The sequence below is a fragment of the Pseudorca crassidens genome, chromosome 11 (genome assembly GCF_039906515.1).
Source record: "Pseudorca crassidens isolate mPseCra1 chromosome 11, mPseCra1.hap1, whole genome shotgun sequence".
In the NCBI taxonomy this organism is placed as follows: Eukaryota; Metazoa; Chordata; class Mammalia; order Artiodactyla; family Delphinidae; genus Pseudorca; species Pseudorca crassidens.
Genome location: NC_090306.1, coordinates 16,288,083 through 16,308,924, shown reverse-complemented (window position 1 = coordinate 16,308,924; position 20,842 = coordinate 16,288,083). Strand labels below are relative to the sequence as shown.

Below are 20,842 nucleotides of genomic sequence, written 5' to 3'. Positions count from 1 at the left end.
TCTTTCTTTTGGCTGCATCGAGTCTTAGTTGCAGCATGCGGGATCTTTCTTTGTGGCGCGGGTTCTTTGTTTCTGTGTGCTGGCTTCTCTCTGGTTGTGGCCTGCGGGCTCCAGGGCGCGTGGGCGCTGTAGTTTGCGGCACATAGACCCTCTCGTTGAGGCATGCGAGCTCAGTATCTGTGGCACACAGGCCTAGTTGCCCCACGGCACGCATGCGGGATCCTAGTTCCCGGACCAGGGATCAAACCTGCATCCCCTGCGTTGGAAGGCAGACTCTTTACCCCTGGGCCACCAGGGAAGTCCCTAAAACGTGTTCTTTTGCTAGTGCTTTCGAATGATGAACACAGGATCCCCTACACACTGTCATTTTTGCTTAGGACTAAGGGCTACATACCAGTAAAACTTGAAGTATCTCATCAGTAGAATTTCCTGAGCAAACTAGTCCTCATTTGGCTTTGAAGTGTGGTTGCTGTGCTGTGTAAGGAGTCAGAGCAGAACATGGAGGCCACGATGGACAGGATTCAGGATGGAATTCTACCGTCATCACATCATGATCCACCGTCTTGATACGGCTATTCTGTTGTTGGTATTCTGGGGGTTTTTTTAGTTACAATCATTGTTAATATTTATCAAAGTTTGTTACTGGCTGTTTGGTAGATGAAAACTTGCTTATTTTTTCTATGATTTTCCAATTAATAGATAGTCTATTCATAGCAGTTTCCATGTAAAGCATCCATAAGGCAGCTGTAAACATTATTCCACATCACCCCACAAGCAATTTTTATTTTGGCATAGGTAGGAGAACGTCCATGTTGATTCATCCGCGGGTTTATGATAGTAATTGACAACGGTAGGATTTTTTAATACAACAAACTCCTAAGCATATGCTCAAATTCTTAGCTTAGAAGGTCAGAAATTTACATATGTTCCTCCACATCTATTTGCACTTATCAAATTACTTTCCTAGGGAGATAGAAACTTGTGATCAGGCAAATCAATTAAAAGGGGAAAGGAGGGAGAAAAAGAGACAGAAAAAGCAAGAGGTCTACTTATGTAAATTATCCCCCCAAATGCAAAAGGGACAAGATGCTTTGCTCCACTCCTGTCGACTGATCGCTACCTACCTGTTCCTTTCTCATCTCTGTCCTTGCCCTTCCTAATAACTAAGAATGGACCACCTTGTTTTACAGTCATTCTGTAATACAGCAAGAACTACTGTAACACTCTTAAGAATTTCAAGCATACAGAGTGAAGTCAGTCAGAAAGAGAAAAACAAACATTGCATATTAACGCATGTATGTGGAACCTAGAAAAGTGGTACAGATGAACCGGTTTGCAGGGCAGAAATAGAGGCACAGCTGTAGAGAACAAACGTATGGACACCAAAGGGGGAAAGCGGCGGGGGTGGGGTGGGGTGGGATGAATGGGGAGATTGGGATTGACATGTATACGCTAATATGTATAAAATAGATAACTAATAAGAACCTACTGTATAAAAAAATAAATAAAATTCAAAACTTAAAAAAAAAGAATTTCAAGCAAAAAAAAAGTATCCTTTCAAAGTTTTACTTTGGTAATACCTATTGTCCCTGAATTCTGTGTTTACAATTATGCTAAAAAATGCAAAAATACAACATTTTCTACTGCTAGTTTGTTTCATCTGTCACCAGCTTCCCCCTCACTGAAAGACACTGTCATTTCACCCTTAAAACAAACACAATGTCTCCACTCACATCTTAGTTATTTCTTACTAGGTTATGATGATAGGTACTGTCTGCCCTTTCTACACTGTTAGCACCCAAAGGAACCAAAAACCCACCTTCTTCCCCCACCTTTACCAGCACTAGCCTTACCTCAGCATGTGTTCGGGCAGAAGTGCTTATTATCTCAGCCAGTGGGCCCAGCATATCTCCAGGAGGTTACGAAAAGCTGGAGGGCTGTCTTTGGCCCACTTGCTACAAATGGAATCAGATTTGTAACAGAAGACACATGCATGCAGGTGTCACAGGGAATATGCAAGCAAGGGAGAGGCAAAACACAGATCAGCCACTCACCGGCACTGAAACCTTACGCATGAGAGTCCACTTAACCTTTATAATTATTTCTAAACCAGAATTAATGATTCTGAAAGTCTGTTTTGGAAGGAACACCTTTGTTTGTCCAGGTGCATGAGGTTGTTTCCCTCTGCCACAGAAAAACAAGTTCAAGGCATTATGAAAAGTGTGCACTTAAAAAGAACACTTTCATCTCAGCTGCCTGTGTGCTAGGAAACATTTCAGGATTAAAGTCTCAAGAAAGAAGTCAATCAAGGAAGATATGGGCATAGGAGCGTGTACATTGTGTCTATGGGAGGGAGGGAAGGAGGGATATTGGGATGGGGGGGAGTGGAGTTCCTGACAGAGGTGTAACATCTAATCATCATTATTTTCTGTAACTTTCATACCTATGATAATACAAAAATGTATAGGGCTCTATCTTTTTTTCTGGCTGCACCACACAGCATGCAGGATCTGAGCTCCCCAATCAGGGATCGAACCCTTGCCCCCCTGCAGTGGAAGCTCGGAGCCCTAACCACTGGAAGGGCAGGGGAGTCCCAGGGCTCTATTTTAAATATGTGTATATTTCACATGTACGTATACTTTACTAAAAATTTGATAAATTTGTATAAATACATTTTGATAAATACAAAGGCCACTTTTTTTTTTTAAGAAAACTGAATATAGAGAGTGGCATTATAATTTGGTACTGTATGAAACCAAACATAACTAAAATCAACCCAGGCTTCCCTGGATATATATACCAGTGATTTCTAGCATTCCAAGACTAATTATCATGCAACAAAAATTTTAAACTATTACTGTTAATTATATAACAAATTAGATAAAGTATCAGTATTGCAAAATTACGATCTCTAAAAATGTATTATATTCTGACAGTCACAACTGTAAAAGACAGGAACATTTTAAAAGGTAAGCACTAGACTATTAAATCAGATTTCAAGTCTATAGTAATTTAAACTTAATCATCTGTACAGTTTTAAGAATTGTCTCCAAGGCAGGAGATAAATATGCTAGTAACTCAGACTGGCGTTTAAAATTCATATACTCCTAAACATATAAAAATATTCATATATGTCTTCCCTTTGGGACAACTTAGCAAAATCGGCCTGTTTTTCTTTTCTTGGAGGAGGAGATAATAGCATTGGTAAATGGGATATTCTCTCAGTATTCACAAAAGTCTAGCTGGAGCTACTGTTATGTCCTTCTATACACATATACGTTTTACAACATGACCTTGGTGAAAATAGTCTTTATTAAATTATGTGGGGTTTTTCCTGACAGAAAATATTTTCTAAAACAGGACATAGTACATATTATAATGGGTACCCTCATCGATAATATGCAGTAGGACAAAAGGTTTATCTTTATTAAATGTATTAGTTCAGTGTTCAACCTAAAATTTACATTAGAATTCTCTCTTCTAATACTATGTCTAATTACCAAAAAAGGCACTCAGGGGCTGGACTGTCATTTTAATACTCTGGCCAAGAAATTATTGCTGCCCTAAAATCTAAAAATAAATACAGCAATAGCTCTATCTAAAAACACAAGTCGAGACTTTTCAATGATTGTTACTTGGGAAACACATGCTATTATATTAGTAAAGCTTTATAATTTAGGTGGGAAAGGAAAACACAGCTATGACAAAATCTGAACCAAATTATCCTAGACTGGCTATTCTCAGAGCTTGGATTTTCCAAATATTTGCCCACTCTTGATTTTATGTTGCCCATTACCAATCTATGTTTTTAGGACTTCAAAGGCCAGCTATTCCAAGGAGCAAGAAGCTAGACAGACATGAAACTTGGATGCCACGCTTAGGAACACAGAGTGCTCTGGCCCAGCCACAAAACCAAGCCTCATTTCACCTCTCCCACTTCCTGTTAATAGCAAAGGTTAGAAACAGATTCTGTTCCCAAGCACAAAAGTCAGCATGTCTTTTTTTTTTTTTTATTACCAATAAAACTGAGCAGCGCACACAGGTACAAGTGTTTTATGCTATTTGCTTATTCTCTACCAGAGTTATAAACCCTTAAGACAGATGGCAGTATAATTGTTAAATTCTACAGATTAACTTGGCCGCAATTAAAGCAACAAACCTCACAGCCAATAGAATATTCTCGGTCTTGAGTTGTTATACCTGGTGTGAACACAGATTTACATCTGATAGTGACATGCATAAAAACATTAACTAATTTGATCACCAACATTAGAGCTACTATTAGTAGAAAATGTTTCCTGAACAACGAAACATGAAAATTATATTTACACAAAGGCAAAATAAATGGTGGAAAGGTCAACTTTTGAAAAAAAAATACAAATATACGTGTCTAAAAATCAACGCCATAAAATTTTAAGGTGGGTAATTTAACACTTTGACAATTTCTCAACCAGTGGAGCACATAAGTTCATCTAATATAACTATTCTACTGCACATATCATTACTATTATGGTTTTACCATTTCAACATCCTCTATTTTATCCTGACCAAACACAGTTTTCCACTTATGCTTAAATGCCTCCCATGATCAGAAGAGCATTTATTTTTGTCCCTAGCTCTAGTATTTGTGACAATATTAAACAAGTCTATCACTCATATACCTGCCCTTCCCCTATTCCTATTAAAGGAGAGTTCAAATGCCTGTCAGATTTAGGACATATGAATGAAGGGTGAGACAGTCATGCTTCTATTGCCTGATAACTTATCTGGAATCTGATAGCAAAGTGGAATGACTAAACCTTAACCCAGAAGGATCCAGAAGCTTATATGTCTAAAGATAAACCTGCAGCGCATCCAGCATGGGGACTTGCTTTAGCACCAGGGCAGCCAATCTTCAGGGACTCTGCTTCATATAACAGTGAAAAGCAGAGCTTGTGCTATGACCTCAGCAGTGCTTATGAAAACTCCTGTGACTGAGCCTTCACCTGGCATCCCCCAGGGCCCTGGGATACAAGAAAAATTGCCTTGGATGCCCCCAAATTCAAGTCAGACCTTTACGCTTGACTAAGATTCCAATTACTTATAATTATCAGTTGAGTTTTCAATCTTCTTGGACATTAGTTTATTCCAGGGCTGCCTCTATCCCACACCATGTCAACCTCAGCATGAAGCTCAGACCATGCTTGTGTGTTAAAAATAATGTAAAACTTGCAAGCAAGCATGCATGAATTTATGAGACTTGACTGAGCTTAGAGAAAGGAGCTCTGAGGGACTTACACATTGCAGTTTACTGCCAACTCCTGATCCTGTCCTTTCTCCTTCTCTTACTCTTTTGCAAGTTGCAAGAAGATTCCAAAATATTCTCTATCACAGTTTTTTCTCTCTTCTCTGAAGCCCTAGCTCCCTCTGACATCCAAGCCTTTGGGGACGAGTGGAATGAGAATAGAGTGATATTTTCTCCATACTTGCAACAGTATCTAAATATTTTTCCATACTTTTTTGTAAGAGAAATTTTGGTGACAGTTGTCAAGTTGGTAAAATATTCTTCACCTGATTTTAAAAAGTTCCTAAAACTACCCTCATGCCACTATCTTTCTTCATTAATATTAACCAGATTGCTGAAATTTAATTTCAAAGAAATCATTTATTAAATATGGTATTTAGGATATAATAGTGTTCAAAATAAACCTTTCATATTTCATCATAAAAATGAAACAAAAACACATGACTTTAATTTTTGTCAAAGCTGACATTTTGAAAGTGCATCCGTTTCACTTGCTATAAGAAAAACACATGAGGGATTTCCCTGCTGGTCCAGTGGTTAAGACTCTGCGCTCCCAATGCAGCGGGCCCGGGTTCAATCCCTGGTCAGGGTACCAGATCTCACATGCCACAACTAATATCCCACATGCCACAACTAAAGATCCCGCATGCCGCAACGAAAAGATCCCATGTGACGTAACTAAGACTCGGCGCAGCCAAATTAATTAATTAATTAATACAAAAAAGAGAGAAAGAAAGAGACATGAAAAAAGTTACCTTCAGGGTATAGCTCTTCCCTCTCAATAGCAACCCCAAAGGAGATGTCACAGAGTACTTTAAAAACCTCGGATTTTTAAAAGAATGCTCTTGGATTTTTAAAAGAAAATTCCTTCTAATTTTAATTATATACTGTAAACCATTACTTTAAAATACAGAATACTTAGTTTCTTTAATCCATAATCCCATATATAGAAATGTACCTGGAAGAAATAATCAGAAAAGCAAACCAGGGTTTATAAAAATATTTACTTCAGTATCATTTACCCCGACAAAATCTAGAGATAATCGACCAGTCCAACAAGAGAGAAATACTTAAATAAAATGATACATTCACACAGTGACTATTAAGAAGTGTACAAGGGATAAAAGTGATGCAAATTGATACAAGTATAAAAGTGATAAAGTTTTCATACTTTTAACGTTGTAGAAGATGGTCAGAAAATACCATTAATTTAAACATATAGAAAACCAATCAATAAAAACATTACAGGGACTTCCTGGTGGTCCAGTGGTTAAGAATCCGCCTTCCACTGCAGGGGATGCTGATTCAATCCTTGGTCCGGGAACTAAGATCTCACATGCCTTTGGGGCAACTAAGCCAGTGCACCACAACTACTGAGCTCACACACCTCAATGAGACAGCCCGCATGCCACAAACTACAGAGCCCACGCACCCTGCAGCCCACGCGCCACAACTAGAGAGAAGCCTGTGTACTACAACGAAGAGCCTGTGCGCCACAACGAAAGATCCCACATGCCTCAACGAAGAACCCAGGTGCCCCAACTAAGACCCGACGCAGCCAAAAAAACATTACAATCCTAATTATATAAACTATGAAAACACTGAAAAAAGGAATCGGAGGAACTGATAAAATATTAATGATAGTCATTTTCATTTTGTGGTTGTTTATTTCAGAAAGGATTTACGCTAATGAACCTTTTTCAAATGTTACTGCATTAAATAAAACATAGACAAAATGTATCAGGAAAGTGGACAACCAGAAAACAAGCAGAGGAATGCCAAGGTGCTGCCGGCAGTGAAGTTAGTTCACAAAAGTGTACTGCTCAAGTTTGGTGCCCAGGACCCAGGGAGACCACAGCCAATGCAATCAGTTACACGATGCACACTCCTCAAAGCATCAACAACAGTTAACCTTTAGTGGGTGCCTATTATGTGACAAGCTTTGTGCTCAGCAATTGACATGCATTATCGCAGTTAATTCTCCCAGTGCCTCTCTAATTGGTATTATCAACCCCACTGTGCAGAAGGAGATATTTTGGAGGGTTAAAAAAAATATGCTATTAACCTTATCAGCAATCCTGTAAGGCTTGATCTTTAGGATCAAAAAGTAATGAACATTGCAGAATCAATTTTCAGTTTCAGGTGCACCTGAAACCCACACCGATAAAGAATTAAGTTGTTTTAAACAGCACGTACAAGAGTACCCCTAAACTTGGAGGAAAACCTGTAACTTTAGAAAATGTTATTTAGTCTACTATTCCTGGTACATAATGGCTGCTTAATAAATGCTTTTTGAATGTTTAATTCTGGCCTTATTTTAAGTCATAACCATTTAATCATATACACACCCACAAATTCAACACACACAAAAGGGGGTTGTGTGCATTTTTTCTTAAATTTCTGAATTTGGCTTAAATGCATTTATTATTTCATTTATTGATTGAACCACTATTGATTCTTCCCTGAACACGTAAAATGTATTAAGTAGCTCTTGGGAATAAGGACAATAAAGATAGCTCACAAGAAAGCAATTCAATCTAGTTATCAACTATTCTGCAAAGGAAAACAAACCTAATGACAGGGCGGTTTTGTTTTTTTTTTAATATAATTTAGACCACTTATTATCAGATCCTGAAATTCAAAGGGGCTGATATTCACAAGACTTTCAATCCCTCATTTCTTGAGTCCCTCATTCCTTCTGTGTCCACCCACGATTTCACATACATTCACACATCACCTTGGGAAACGTTTCTGCAACTAAAATTCAGACTGTGCTATGGGTATGGTTGAGCCATGGGTGTATACCTCAGATGAGCAACTGTGATTTTATATTTATAAACGGAATAGTGATGGGGCCCATTGCATATTGGTTTGAAATCTACCCAAACGACTCCTTCTGGATCAGAGTTTCCAAGGGCAGCTAGTTATTACTTCCTTTTATACATGAGGAGGTTAAAACCCACAGATATTGAATATTATATCCACAAGCTAGTATGTGTCCGAGTTTGAACTAAACCTTGCTTTGTCTAACGCTGAAGCCCATGTTGCCTCTCTGTGTCCCCAACTCTCTTCCCATCTCACAAGCTTCACTCACACTGAGTTTACAGAATCTCAGAGTCATCTGTCACCATGTCACCAAGGAATGAGGAATTCAGTGGGGAAGCTGAAGGCTTATTCAGAGTGAACTCAATACTTTATCATAAAAGGATCCCTGGTTTGGGGGTAAAATAAGCATAATCACCCCTATGGGAAACCTGATGGATTGTAGCTTGGCCGTAACTACTATTCGAACACGTGTTTTACTTGTCAAACTAAGGATCAATGCCAAACAAGAGCCGTAAAAGGAGCGTGGGAAAGCCTGTGGGCTGGGTTAAGGGTTAGGGAAACAGCTGCTATGGGCATGATACAAAAAAAAAGGGAAAAATAGCAAGAGAGAAATTAGCAATAAATAGAACATAACTATCTCTACATTCTGTGGTTTAAAGAGAAGGTCTTTAAAGAAAAGATATTTTGGAGGGTTAAAAAAAATATGCTATTAACCTTATCGGCAACCCTGTAATGTTTGATCTTCAGGATTAAAGAGTAATGAGTATTTTATAATCAGAATTTTATTATGTTTGACATACTTTTATATATGGTTTATATTTGCTTATGAGACTCATTTTTTTTTTAAGCCAACCTTTTGCTCTTAAAAAGAACAACGGCTGCCCTCAATTCAAACCATGAGAAAAGACAGCTACTGGAAAAAAAGAACATTAGCTTAATTGTGTCTCTGCTACCTACAAATATCTATACTTGATCCAAAAGAAAAATGATTAATAAGTGAATATCTTTTAAAAATGTATAGTCTCTGAAATCTGCATGGTTCATTCATTCAGCAAATATTACCTACATTTTGCCAGGCACTGTGTTTCTCTGTATTCAGTGAATAAAAGAGAAGGTCCACCTAGAGTCCAAACAAATAAGGCTTATGAAAGCAAGTACCTGATACACTTCTAAGCTCACAGAAGAACCGGGCTGAGCAACCAGGGAAAACAATCTAGAAGAGATGTCCAGGGAATTATTTTATTTGATAAGTTTTTTATAAGCAGGGACAATGTACATACTTAAATTTGATTACCTGAGAGAGATCTTAAATTCTGCTACCCCTAAAGGGTGTTAAGTATAAACATAGGGAAGGAATTGATACACTCTCACAATTTATAATTCAACGCAGACAAAATGCCAGTATGAGGCTGAAGTGGATTTTAAAAACCTACACTAGAAAGGCAAACTTGAGACTTTTACGCCATGACTTACAGAAACTGTATCACTGAGGTTAACAGGACCTCTTTGACTCATCTTTACTTATTTATTTATTTTATTTATTGATTGATTTTGGCATGGTGTGCGGCAGGCAGGATCTTAGCTCCTGGACCAGGGATCGAACCCGTGCCCCCTGCAGTGGAAGCACAGGGTCTTAAGCACTGGACCACCAGGGAAGTCCCAATTCATCTTTATTTTGACTACATCAGATCAGAAGATGTACAAGATATTTTCCAGTTATGTGATTTTAAATCTATACTTATCCCCCCAAACGTACCTCTACCCTCTCTCTAGATATTTGTGTTTTCAAGAGTACTTCTTTCCTACAAATCTCCAAGAAATTGTGTCCAGCTCCATAGCCATCTGTAGAAGGATGATTCCAAAATCTGTACTCTAGCTTCAGTTTGGTGTCTCATCTACAGCCTATATCCCAGTTATTTTCTGAACCCTTACTCAGTATGATAGGCATATAGTTCTATGTATACAGTTGACCATTGACCAATGTGGGGGGCTAGGGGTATTGTCCCCATGCAGTCAAAAATGGGCTATCCCTACCTCAAAAAACAAAGGAATTGATAAATGACTCACCACCCAAAGGCAGGAAGCTCAGTTTGGATAGCATCATTTCTTTTGATTCCACATAGTCAAACACAAACTTTTCCCCACACTTAGTTAACTTAGAGATCTGTAAACTGAAAATACAGGTACTGTATTTATTTTTTTTAAATCCAAGTATAAGTAGACCTGCACAGTTCAAACCCGTGTTGTTCAAGGGTCAACTCTATTTACCTTCAGTACTTTCAGTAGTTTAGCAGGTGCTCAAGCAGCGCTCATTATTCTAACTTGGGGATTTTTGCTATCAGCCCAGGTTTCCCCACACAGCACTTTGAAACTAGTAGCTCTATCAGGTCAGGAGAATACTTGCATGAGATACAGTTACCGTAACAACTGTGTTGGAGTTGGACTGTAGTTTGTTCTACAAGAGGAACAGATCAGCTGTCATTGACTCCTCCTGTGTTCCTGTTAATAAAGCTTCTACAAATGAGGAAGCCTGGGGCAGGTGTGAAAACGAAACCAAATTCAAAACAGAAGCAGTATATTGGGCTTACGATTTCTGACCTACTCCATACTCCTGGACTGCACTTCTGGGCCTTATTTTATGTCTTGTTTTCGTCACATCAGGAATGAGACCAATGCCTTGGACCATGAATTCTGAAATATATTCCCTTTGGGTAAGAGGTACAGGAAATGCATGTTCATCTGGAATAAACTGGATTTTCAATGCTCTGGTTCCACTATCATTTTTACACACAGCAGAGTATCTTGTATACTACGCTGGGCAAGGCAGGAATTACTGTCCCCGCTAGACAGATCAGCAAACCAAGGTCAAGAGAATTTACGAAACTGCCCAAGAGTTCAGCTTGGTTTGCCTTGTGACTTTCAGACCCACATTCTCTACACAGCCATGGTGTCTTCCTCTCACTGTAACACTTGGCCACGCAACCCAGATGACCTAGTATTATTTTCTGATTATTTCCCTGATTATTATTTTATGGATAAGACATTAAAACAGCTTGTAGTAAGTGTTTAATGTGAACCAAACTGAAATGAAATAAAGGATCCCTATATTTGTAAAAGATAAATATATATATTTATAAAATAAAAAACACTTTCTCAAAGGCCCGCACCAACCCCATAAACAAGGTATAAATCCCTTGCTATTCTCTCCCACAGCAATCAGTATTCTACATACCTTTAATCACATTCACATACTTGTAATTACTTAAGATATTCCTACTAAACTATAAAATCCACCAGGGCAACATGGTGTTCTTTTGTCCGTCATTGTATTCCTAGCATGAGATGCAACTGGTGATTCAATGCAGTATTACTGAACTGAATTGTGTCATATCTACTTGATGCCACACAGGTAGTTAATATATTTACAGACTTTAAACATGTACTCCCTCAAATTACAGCATTTGATCTTTACAGCTATTACGATATTGTTTAATATTAACAGAAAGAAGGGAAATCAAGGCCAAAACGATAAATCCCATTCACCTGAGGTGGAGGAAAAGGATGAGTAATATTCCTTCTCACTCAACAATGACCTTGAGTTTAAGCTTCAGAAAAGGAATATGAGAGTTAAGGAAGACAGAATAGTCAAAAGAAACAAAAAGCAAAAGGACTAAACAAGATTCTTTACACAATATCCCATTTTCCACCTACATAGGAGGTCGAGCATTCAAATGCTCTAATAGCAGTCTGTTTCCTAGTGCCAACATTATTGTTCAGGTAGGTTTTTGTTTGTTTTTTCCCTCTCTTGTATATGCCTCTAACGATAATCACCTACAGATATATCAAATACTTCTCATTTTGGAACGATGATGGGCTAAACATCAATTAAATCAAATAAGTCGCCTGTGGAAGAAAAGGAACACTAATAATTGTCTTAAATGTTTTCAAACTTAAAAGCACTTGCAAGTAAATTAAGCGTGGGTGGTTTAGAAACAAGAGTGAAATAGAAAGTGAAAGCTTTTATAGCACGCCTATAATGTGTTCTATTATTGTCCTACTAACATGAAAATGCCACTAACACAACAAATACTTATTGCCCACTTAATGCCTATTTGCACTCTGCTTGCTAAAGTGGAGCTAGGAAAAACAAGCATCAGGCTTCAAGAAACTGAAATCTAGTTAGCAAACTACTAACCGGTACAGCACAATCTATAGTGATGTATTTAAGGGTAAGAATGTAACTAAGTGAACTATAAATAGGGAGGGTTGTAGCAGTTGTGAAGTTTTCATGAAGAAAGTGAGCTACACAGAATATATGGTATTTGGATAGGTCATGAAAGTAAGTTGAAATTTTCATTAGAAAGGAATAAAAGGCAAAAAGAGGAAGAGACAAGTATAAACACTGAATTCTGTAGAGGAAGTTAAATGACCACCTGACAGAAATGAAGGTCCTTGGCGAATAACAGTGATACATAAATTAAAACACAGGGTAAAGAGATCATTAAAAAACCAGAATCTGAGTAGATTATGAAGGACTCAAAAATTAAGTAGAAGGGGCTAGACTACATGGGGAATATCAGAAGGGAAACTGTAATGCTTTTAGCAAGAAGGGTCTATTCAGAGCCTCTGTGTTGCACCAACCCATTCATGGGGCTCCATTCATGGTAACCCTGTGGTCAACGACCAGATGCAAACCACGCTTTCAAAGATGACTCAGACATCACAGCTTATGGCTGTAAGCAGGGGGAGGATCACCAGAGACTTGTTAAGACATTATTTCAGGAACTCAGGGGCAAAGTGATAAAGGCTCAGACCCCCCAGTTGTCAAAGAGGAAAGAAGACAAAGGTTACGTCAAGGGATAACATTGGCATGAGAAATGCCAATTTCTGACACAGGCTACAACATGGATGAACCTTGAGGACATTATGCTAAATGAAATAAGCCAATCACAAAAAAGACAAATACAAATACTGTGTGGTTCCATTTATAAGAGGTACCTAGAGTAGTCAGATGCACAGACACAGCTAGTAGATGGTGGTTATCAGGGGTTCGTGGAGGAGAAAACGAGGAGTTATTGTTTAACGGGTACTGTTTCAGTTTTTCAAATGAAAAAAGTTCTGGAGACTGGCTAGTGGTGATGGTTGCCCAACAATGTGAATACACTTAATATCATTAAACTGCACGTTTAAAAATGGTCAAGATGCCGGGGCTTCCCTGGTGGCGCAGTGGTTGAGAGTCCGCCTGCCGATGCAGGGAACACGGGTTCGTGCCCCGGTCCAGGAAAATCCCACATGCCGCGGAGCGGCTGGGCCCGTGAGCCATGGCCGCTGAGCCTGCGCGTCCGGAGCCTGTGCTCCGCAACGGGAGAGGCCACAGCAGTGAGAGGCCCGCGTACCGCAAAAAAAAAAAAAAAAAAAAAAAAAAAAAAAGGTCAAGATGGTAAATTTTATATTATGTGTATTATACCACAATTTAAAATAATAATTAAAAGAAAAAGAAATTCCAAAATTTTGTGTCAGATTGAGATAAAGGGAAGAAGGAGCAAAGAATTCCAAATTACTCTTAGATCACTAACTTAGAAGAGGGAGGAAAACTGAAATAAAATAAGGGGATCCAGGCTGACAGAGGGGAAGAGAGTCATAATTGTCAAATATGTTCGATAGGACCATCTAAATGGAAATGCTACACAGGCAGCTGGAGACAATAGATAAGGCTCTGTGGATGGAACAGGAAATATGCTGGGTTTTATTTTCGTGTCACCATGTTGATGGGTGAGGGGAGGAAGGGCTTGGAATCAATCATCAGGTTCAATTCTGAGCCCTAGAATTTAACAGAGATGTTTTTAAAATATACTGTTATGTTACATTTTTTCACATTTTGATATCTTTGAATTAGGGTGGTCTTACAATGAAGTGTCTTTTTCTTTTTTTAACATCTTTAGTGGAGTATAATTGCTTTACAATGGTGCGTGTTTCTGCTTTATAACAAACTAAATCAGCTATACATATATATATATACCCATATCTCCTCCCTCTTGCGTCTCCCTCCCACCCTCCTTACTCCACCCCTCTAGGTGGTCACAAAGCACTGAACAGATCTCCCTGTGTTATGCAGCTGCTTCCCACTAGCTATCTATTTTACATTTGGTAGTGTATATATGTCCACGCCACTCTCTCACTTCGTCCCAGCTTACCCTTCCCCCTCCCTGTTCCTCCAGTCCATTCTTGAAATTGAGTCATTTATAGTGAGGTGGATGGACCCAGAGTCATACAGAGTGAATAAGTCAGAAAGGGAAAAACAAATACCATATGCTAACACATATATATGGAATCTAAAAAAAAAAAAAAAATAGTTCTGAAGAACCTAGGTGCAGGACAGGAATAAAGACGCAGACGTAGAGAACAGTGTCTTTTGATGAAAAACCATGGATGCAATAACAGAAACTAACTCGATATAGCTTAGGGCAGGGTTATTCACAGAATGGGGGGGCAGGAACACAGTGCAGCCTCAGGGAAGAAGGAGAATCAGAGTCAAGAAAGCCCTGAGGAGATTCAGATCTCTCTCCCTTTCCCGCACTCTCTGTATCTGCTTCATTCTTTCCGCAAACTGATTTTTCTCTGCTCCTTCACCCTTAGGGGTTTTGGAAAGGGGCTTTTACATTGTGGAAAAGACTGACTTAACTTATACTTGGTCCCAATACCAAACTACTGGATCAGAATTTCACTGCCCAGCTTGAGCCCAATCGAGTCCAGTCAAGATATCAGGGTCATGCCAAACAAGTGTGGCTTCCAGAGGACAGCTACTGTAAGTGTAGCCTGATACCCCAGTAGGCATCAAGTACCACTGCATCTCAGGGAAGAGGAAAGATGGTAACAGGACAATTGAGTTATATGGACACCTTTAGTCAGGGGAGAAAACTTGAGAGTCCTAAGAGGCAAATGACAATGGTCTTTCACTATTTAACTTTATCACATAAAATAGTAAATAAATATTAAGAAAAAGGGGTCAAAGTTACAACAGGGCAGTATTTGACTCAAAATAACCATCCTATAGCAATGTTTTGTATTAGACATAATCAATTTACATTATCACTCAACAAACCTGCAGAGCTGGGATTTAGTTTTTCATTTAATAGATGGAAAACCAAAACTAAGAAATTCACTAATTTGCCCACAATTTTCACCAACGTTCCTTTGGATTCAAAGCCCTTCTCTTTCTTTTTTTTCTTCCCCAGCTTTATGAACATATGATTGAGTAATAAAAATTGTATATCTTTAAGGTACACAACTCGATGTCTTGATATATATATACATTGTGAAATGACTACCATAACCAAACTAATTAAATATCTATCACCTACCATTTTTTTCCCCTTCTCTTTCTATTACACCCATCTCTTTGTATTGATTTGAATGTGGCGTGCTTTCTTTCATTCAAGGTATTCAAGTAGTGGCTAAATAAACATTTGTCACAAAACTACTATAGGAATAATCATTGTTTTGGGTAAGAAATTTATCTGGCCTCTCTGATGATTTCCAACTGTAATAATTCATAAGTTTACTATTTTGGATTCAGTGACCTCATTTTGAAAGCATTCATTATAAGCAAATATGAATACTTTTCCCATCTATTAAAGGTTTTGCAATCTTGATAATTTCCAAAAAGAAAACATATTCCATCTATTGCATTAAAACTGTTGGTAAGCATTTTTTAAGGAAAAGAGATCTGGTTCATCTTTAAGTAAGAAAGCTAGTAATAGTAAATATATTCAAATCTGACAAACAACATTTTCTAGGAAGAGCTGTAGAAGTGACCACAGTTGGTGAAATAGAGAATTTTTTTAAATTATAAACTATTTTTCACAGAACTAGAACAAATAATCCTCAGATATACATGGAACCATAAAAGACCCAAAATTGCCAAAGCAATCCTGAGGAAAAAGAATAAAGCAGGAGGCATAACCCTCCCAGACTTCAGACAATAATACAAAGCTACAGTAATCAAAACAGTGTGGTACTGGCAGAAAAACAGACATATGGATCAATGGAACAGAATAGAGAGCCCAGAAATAAACCCACACACCTATGGTCAATTAATCTTCGACAATAGGTAAGAAAATACAGTGGAAACAGGACAGTCTCTTCAGCAAGTGGACAGCCGCATGTAAATCAATGAAGTTAGAAGACATCCTCACACCATACACAGAAGATCTAAATAAACATTTCTGAAAAGATGACATATAGATGGCCAATAGGCACGTGAAAAGATGCTTAACATTGCTAATTATTAGAGAAATACAAATCAAAACTACAATGAAGTACCACCTCACACCGGTCAGAATGGCCATCATCAAAAAGCCTACAAATAACATACTGGAGCGGGTGTAAAGGGAGCCCTCCTACACTGTTGGTGGGAATGTACATTGGTGCAGCCACTAAGGAAAACAGTATGGAGGTTCCTCAAAAAACTAGATTCACCACATGATCCAGCAATCCCACTCCTGGGCATATATCCAGACAAAGCAATAATTCGAAAAGATACATGCTCCCCAATGCTCACTGCAGCACTATTCACAATAGCCAAGACATGGAAACCACCTAAATGTCTATGACAGATGAGTGGATAAAGATGATATGGCACATATACACAATGGAATATTACTGAGTAATATTCCATTGTATATATAGAATATGGCCATTTGCAGCAACATGGATGGACCTAGAGATTATCAATATTAAGTGAAGTAAGTCAGAAAGAGAAAGACAAATACCACATGATATCACTTTTAAGTAGAATCTAAAATATGACACAAATGAACCTATCTAGGAAATAGAAATAGACTCACAGACATAGACTTGTGATTGCTGGGGGAGGTGGGCAGGGATGGACTGGGAGTTGGGGGTTAGCAGATGCAAACTATTACATATAGAATGGATAAACAACAAGGTCCTACAGGGAACTATATTCAATATCCTGAGATAAACCATAATGGAAAAGAATATTTTTTAAATGTATATATATTTATATGTATAATTGAATCACTTTGCTATTAAGCAGAACTTAATACAACACTGTAAATCAATTTTAAAAGAGAACAAATTATTCAAGGTACAATGTTGCTTGTGGCTTCAAGCTGGGTAATTCACTTATAAACCTAACAACCATTTAGACTTCAAATGATGAGAAAAAGGCTGGTGCTCTGGGTCCCCACATCCTTCAGTGGTTGGATCTGGTTGGTTGGTTTTAATCTACTGCTCATTGGATTTACATAGGATTTCGTAAGAAACAAATGTTCCATTTCCAAAAGGAGAAAGGGAGGGAGGGAAGGGGTGGGGGAGGGAGAGGGGACAAGGAAGAAGGGAGAGAGGGAAGGGAGAAAGGAAGAAGGAAGGAAAATATATGTCACATTTTTAGAACTTTCCAGAGTCCTCACTCTCAATGGACTCATCACTCCACTTTGAGAAATTATGCAGCAGAAATTAGATATGTACACATAATTAACATTATCACAGATTTTAAATTTTTTGTGGCATTTAGAAAACTCTTTTCTAAATGTACAATGAGAAATGTATTTAATAAAATGAATATTGTGATAAGAAAAAGAATGGTAATAAATTATATAATCATTAAGGATTGCATATTTTCCTTTAAAACTTATTTGTATAGCTTACAGAATAAAAACATAGCATATTTCAGGCCGGTACCCGTGTGGACGGTGTGGGCCGTGGCCACGGGCTCTGCAGTTCTCCCCCACCCCTACTCTCCTCCCTCCCTCCCTTTCCCTTCCTCGACGGCTGTCCGTCGTCTGGTCGTCCATGGCAGACTCCCTGACCCGTCCCTAACCCCTTTCTGACCTGGGGCCACCAGATTGGCCTTCTCCCGTTTCCCGGCCCAACCCCAGAGTCAGGGCGGGGGCCTTGAGGAGGCGGAGGCGGTGCCACGGAGGAGAGAAAAGACCAGACGACCCTCAGCTCCCCCACCCCACGCCCACCGGATCGCACGGCTAGCAGCCGCCATGGCAATGAGGTAGACGCCGCTCACCTGCTCGGGCCACACGCGGCCCGTGGTGGATCTGGCCTTCAATGGCATCACGCCTTACTGCTATTTCCTGATCGGCGCTTGCAAAGATGGTAAACCTATGCTACTCCAGGGAGATACAGGAGACTGCACTGGAACATTTTTGGGTCATAAGGGTGCTGTTTGGGGTGCAACATTAAATAAGGACGCCACCAAAGCAGCTACAGCAGCTGCAGATTTCACAGCCAAAAAGTGTGGGATGCTGTCTCAGGAGATGAATGGATGACCCTGGCCCATAAACACATCGTCAAGACTGTGGATTTTACACAGGACAGTAATTACTTGTTAACCGGGGGACAGGATAAACTGTTACACATATACGACTTGAACAAACCTGAAGCAGAACCTAAGGAAATCAGTGGTCATACCTCTGGTATTAAAAAGGCTCTATGGTGCAGTGAGGATAAACAGATCCTTTCAGCTGATGATAAAACTGTTCGCCTTTGGGATCATGCTACTATGACAGAAGTTAAATCTCTGAATTTTGATATGTCTGTTAGCAGTATGGAATATATTCCTGAGGGAGAGATACTGGTAATAACTTATGGACGATCTATTGCTTTTCATAGTGCAGTAAGTTTGGACCCAATTAAGTCTTTCGAAGCTCCTGCAACCAACAATTCTGCATCTCTTCATCCTGAGAAAGAATTTCTTGTTGCAGGGGGTGAAGATTTTAAACTTTATAAGTATGATTATAATAGTGAAGAAGAATTAGGATCCTACAAAGGACACTCAGGCCCCATTCACTGTGTGAGGTTTAGTCCTGATGGAGAACTCTATGCTAGTGGTTCTGAGGATGGAACATTGAGACTATGGCAGACTGTGGTAGGAAAAACATACGGCCTTTGGAAATGTGTGCTTCCTGAAGAAGATAGTGGTGAGCTGGCAAAGCCAGAGATCAGTTTTCCAGAGACAGCGGAAGAGGAGCTAGAAGAAATTGCTTCAGAGAATTCAGATTCCATCGATAGTTCAACTCCTGAGGTTAAGGCCTGAGCATCAGGCAGATGTACACAACTTATGGACTAAAACAAACAGAGAAAAGCATCAGCCTCCAGAGTTACTCTCTGCTTAAGGCAAACATGAGCAGTAAATAATGAGGAATATGAATTAGCTCCAGTGCTGGAACTAACCAACTTGGTGATACCTGTAAGTGAAAACACAAGAGTATCAGCTGAAGGCGGATGGAGTGATACTCTTATAGTACGATAGTCTGTTGTCTTTTTCATGAATATGTGCAAACCAACATCCAATTTCTCTTATTACAGGTAGATTTCTTGTAGCTGTTTATGTTATTATGAAGAGGGAAAATATATTGGCCTATTTTTCTGACTTTTCCCTTAAAGCAGAAAGCCATTTTTTTTTGCTTTAGTTATAAAGAAGAGGGGGAATACATGATAAAGTAACTGGTTTGACTTCTCTTTCATTGTACACTGCTTCTGAGCATCTAATTGTTTTTAGCTGTCTAAATAAAATCCCTCTAAAACAAAACAACAACAACAAAAGGCATATTTCAGAAGAAAATTCTAAATAGGAGAAAAATAAGAACAGATGCTACTTTAAAACATTTATTTATAAATCCATTTAATCTTTGAAATAAGAAAAATGACCCTCATGAAAAGCAACTCTAACAAAAGCTATCTGCAAATTAAAATCAGCTTGAGCCAATTTTCCACAAAAAATGTGGAAATAATTAATAATTATTATTAATAATGAGAGTTTTCTCACATCTATAAAGCCAAACAACAGTGTAAATACCACAGTAATACAACATCATTAAGAATATTAATTTTTTGACTATAATATCAGTTTTCACTTAAGGTATATAGGTGCTATACCAGTATCTTATAAAGGGAGACACATACACATGTTTAATTTTTTAAATGTCATCCCTACTGTTTTATAGATTTCTAAAGTATTAAGTTATACATGTGATTTTTCTAATCAAGTTTTACTCGTCAGAAAATACATTTTACTGTACCTCAGTACCAGAGGAGTCAGAAACACTGAAATTCCACAAAAAATTAAAATATTTTTTATATTTACTATTTGCTTTCCTTCATGTATTGAATAGTTACTAAGAATATAGATATAATGCTAGGCGCATGGAAATCACGTGGAAGCAATTTTTAAACAACTGTAATTTTACAAAAACTAAAACTCTAAACTTAAGTACTCCAAAAGCAATTAAAAATTTAATTCCGAGCAACAGAGTCTTTGAGTTGTAAGGAACGGGGGAGTGCAGGAATATCTTCCTTCATGTATCCAATCTAACAAATTAGGCTCAATAACACTGCCAACCCCTTTCTTTACATGGGAACCTTGGCAACCAGGTACAGGACGTAACAACAGACCTCATCTTGCTAGATTTAGAGCTACTACATTTATAGACTAAGAATACCTACTACCTTTGCAGATTAAGAAATCAAACTAGGGCTTCCCTGGTGGCACAGTGGTTGAGAGTCCGCCTGCCGATGCAGGGGACACGGCTTTGTGCCCCGGTCTGGGAAGATCCCACATGCCGCGGAGCGGCTGGGCCCGTGAGCCATGGCCGCTGAGCCTGCGCGTCCGGAGCCTGTGCTCCACAACGGGAGAGGCCACAGCAGTGAGAGGCCCGCGTACTGCCAAAAAAAAAAAAAAAAAGAATACAAACTAAT

At 38.7% G+C, this 20,842-nt stretch overlaps 1 protein-coding gene and 1 pseudogene across 1 annotated transcript in view; one reads left to right on the top strand and one right to left on the bottom strand.

Moving 5' to 3' along the window:
• The window catches only part of PDE3A (phosphodiesterase 3A), a 306,484-nt gene that overhangs the window by 251,382 nt on the left and 34,260 nt on the right, over positions 1 to 20,842 (bottom strand). The gene's annotated exons all lie outside the window — the stretch shown is intronic.
• LOC137201693 (serine-threonine kinase receptor-associated protein pseudogene) lies at positions 18,127 to 19,690 on the top strand (annotated as a pseudogene).